Raw genomic sequence first — 4,231 nt, 5'->3', positions numbered from 1 at the left:
GGGAAAGAAGATTCATAGGGCTACCACATGGCCAAATTTACGATCTTGGAGATATGAAGTTATAAAGGTACAAGAGTTTTAATATAGAGCTCCTAAAAAGAAAGAAAAATGTATGTATTTTTAAATTTGTTTTGCATAACTTTTGTTTGAAAAAGTAGTTTGAAATGATTCAAGTGACATAGAGAAAGCATAAATATCATTGTTTGATTCCAAAATTCCTTGAAACAAAAAAAATGGACACACCTAGTAAGCAACCCGAAATCTCTTCTAGGACAAATGAAGAAGAGGAAGAAATGTAGCATGATATATCAAATTTATGAGACCAAGTGCAACAAATTTCGCTCTTGCAAAAAGTAACAAAAAATGAATTGGAAGCCATGATGAATGTTAAGATAGATGGTATAGAAAGGGGTGTTGAAATATGGCAACAATAATATTCCAATTTAATTTTTCCTTGAATTAAATTGTGAATTAAAATCGAATTTAGTCTTAACAACTACTTGGAAATAATTAATTAATTAATTTTAAATTAATTAGTTGGAGAAATTCAAGTTTGAAGTCTTTCTGAAGTCATGCAGGAGTTATCCCTTAAATTAATATAAGATTGAGTTATATTTGAGTTGTAATTAGTTAACTCAGTTTACTGAGTTAAGTCCATTTGAATTAGTTCCAAACTGTTTGAGGAACTAATAGTGAATTAACAGTTAGTTGATGCATTAATGCACTCAACTAGTGCTACTCCCTCCAGTTAACTGAAGATTCCCTCATTAGAAACTCATGCATGTATACTCTGAGAAAGACCTAGTTGAGATTCATGTTCAAGGACAATGTACTATCAGTTGCATGTGTTTTCTCATGGAGAAAACTCATGCATGCAGTCAAGGATTCATCCTTTAGGATTGCGCAATTTTCAAGGCTTGTTTTTCCACTTGGTAATAGGCTAATCATCCACAAGGAACAGCGTAAGGAAATATGAGCTTGGAGGGCAGAGAGGAAGGCTGGAGAGAAGCCAAGATTGCTTGTGAGCATCTGTGAGGATTGTACTGAGAGCTGGCTAGTTGTGAGAGCTAAGACTTTGTATAATTCCTATGTATTTTCACCATGTATGATAATACAATAGTGTGGGGTTTTTATTTAAGATGTTCCCATTTTCATGTTTATTGTGCCATTGATTCTTCTTCTTCTGGTTATATTATTCAGCTCGATCGTTAAGCTTCCGCAAATTGATAGTAGAAGTAGGTTATAATATTTTTCTTTGATTTATATTGCATTATCAGGTTAACCTATCACAAATTTTCTACATGGTATCGGAGCTGTGAACAATATACTGAGAAGAGAATTCAAAGTTTGAAGTTCGGGGTTGTAGGTGAAAATCGAATTCATATCATACTTCAAGGTTGGCCAATGGCATTCTATGGCTTGAGACTCGAGTATGCCTTGGAAGGTAGCTCGAATTACATAACATGGAAAGATAGAATGGAGGTTGTATTAGAAGACAATGGCTTGAAGGAATTCATTGATCAAGAAATCCTAAAGCCAGCTTCAACTAATGCACAAGAGTTGGCTGAGTGGAAGAAATGTGTGGCAAAGGCAAGACGGATCATCCTTGAGGGAGTTCGAGACCATATTGTCTCGAGCCTCCATGGGAAGGATACTCCATTTTCAATGTGGAAGACATTAAAGGACCTCTACCAGAACAATAGCGACCAGAGGAAATTGGCGCTCAAGGATAAGCTTTGAAGAATCAAGATGGAGAAGGGCGATACTATTTCCACATATCTGAACAAGCTCACCACCTGTAGAGATGAGCTTGGCAGTGTGGGAATAACTACTGTCGATGATGATATGGTGAGCCTTGCTCTCCTTGGCCTTTCAAAGAGTTGGAATAGCTACCAGGACTCTATGAATGGAAGGGAGAAACTGCCAAATTTGGAATGATTGTGGTTGGATCTTATGCAAGAGGAGCACACGAGATGGTTCTTCATCCAAGAATGATGATGAAGAAAATCTAGCCTTAGCAAGTAAGGCAAGGAAAGGGAAGGGGAAGGCTTCCCATTTCAAATAGAATTCTTCTCATGGAGGGAAGAAGGGTGACATGTCTAAAGTAAGATGCTTTAATTGTCACAAGATGGGACATTATGCGACTAATTGCCCATCGAATAAGTCCAAGTAGGGATCCTTAGAAGGATCAGAAGGTGAGGCATTAGCCTCTTAGTTTGAAATGGATTTTACCCTCATCGCATGCATGGTGTCATCGATGATGGGTTGTGTTTGGTATCTTGACAGTGGAGCCTCATTCCACATGACCGGTGATAAAAATTTATTCAGTGCCTTGGAGGAGAAAGACCTCAAGATGCGCATAAGGATGGGTGACGACAAAAGGTATAGTGTTTTAGGAGTGGCCACGGTTTCTTTTCAGAGGGAGCGTGGAGCTCCTCTCACCTTGACAGATGTGATGTATGTGCCTGGACTGAAGAAGAACTTGGTATCAGTCGTGATGTTGGAGTACAAAGGCTACGATGTTGTCTTCAGTAAAGGAAAGGCGTTCTTAAGACACATAGCCACGGGTCAGACCAAGAGGATAGGGATTCGGGTGAAGAATATCTATATACTAGAGGTAGATGATTGTGCAACATTGAGTACGAAAGCAGAATTGGTGCAAATCCAAGACATTAGCAAGTTGTGGCATAGGTGGTTGGGCCATTTGCATCATGGGGCTTTGAAGATAATGCAGTAGATATCTACAGGACTTCCCAAAGGTAAACTTGAGCAAGTTGACACATGCAAAGGTTGTACCTTGGGAAAGTACACCAAGTCTTCCTTTCATGATCGAGACCATCAAGCATAGGCTATCTTAGAGTGAGTTCATACTGATTTGTGTGGACCATTCTCGACGGAATCCATAGCGAAGCAAAGGTATTATGTAATTTTCGTTGAAGACTATTCTCATAAATGATGGATTTATTTCATGCAGAAGAAGGACCAAAATTTCACAAAGTTTTGTGAGTTCAAATCTTTGATCGAGAAAGAGTTAGGGAAGAAGATCAAGGCCTTGAGAAGTGACAACAATGGTGAATATGCCTCTCAAGAGTTTAAGGACTTCTATGCAGCAGAAGGAATTAAACGAGAGTTGACGGCACCTCATAACCCACATCAGAATGGGGTGGCTGAGAGGAAGAACAAAACTATTGTAGGGGCAGCATGGGCAATGTTGCATGACCAAGCCCTACCACTTCACTTTTGGGTTGAGGAATACAACACAGTGGTCTATTTGCAAAATAGAAGCCCTCATCGCATACTTGGGATGAAGACACCAGAGGAAGCTTTCTCTGGTAAGAGACCAGATGTGGGTCACTTTAGGATCTTTGGCTCATCAGTATATTGGCATGTGATAAAGGGTGCACGGAAGAAGCTTGAGCCAACAACAAATTTGGATATATTTTTTGGGTACACTGATACACCTCACAACTATCAAGTGTACTTGCCTACCAGTCAGAGGATAGTGGTTCGCAGAGATCTCAAGTTTGATGAGTAGAAGGCCATGCAAGTTTCCCTTAAGAGGGAGCTCCAACTACAAGCTGTGGAGGAACTATTGGTTTCTAAGGAGGAGGAGCCTCAGACTAATGTGGAGTAGCCGCATGCAAAGGTTCTAGGAGTGGAGATGTCCACTCAAGCAGAGTCTTCCAGAGATGGATGGAAGCACACAAGAGAAGCTGACAAATTTTTGAAGGATGTGAAAGAGAATGTGGGAGCACCATCTTCTTAGCACAGACAGAGAAGGTCACCTGAGAGGTACACCGGATACATGGCCCTTGCTGGGAAATGTGTTGATACTGAGCCATCTTCCTTTGAGGAAGCAGTGCAGTAGCCGATTTGGGTTGATGCTATGGTGGAGGAGTATGACTCCATAGTTCGTAACAGTGTTTGGGATGTAGTTCCGAGACCAGATAACAAGTCAGTTGTGAGTTCCCGTTGGCTTTACAAGGCAAAGCAAGCTACTGATGGTAGTGTGGAGAAGCATAAGGTAGGATTATGGTAAAGACAAACATAGGGAGTGAAGCTACAGGGCTTCACTGATGCAGATTGGGCAGGGAGCCCATCAGATCGGAAGAGCACATCAAGAGGGATTTTCAACCTTGGGTCAACGACAGTTTCTTGGTACAGCAAGAAACAGAGGTCGGTTGCACTCAGCTCGAAAAAGGAAAAATACATGGCTGCAAGTCAGGCAGCA

Source organism: Pinus tabuliformis, chromosome J, assembly GCF_031772625.1.
Source record: "Pinus tabuliformis cultivar Carrire ecotype Pingquan chromosome J, CPIR1, whole genome shotgun sequence".
NCBI lineage: Eukaryota > Viridiplantae > Streptophyta > Pinopsida > Pinales > Pinaceae > Pinus > Pinus tabuliformis.
Note: the sequence above shows the minus strand (reverse complement) of the source record.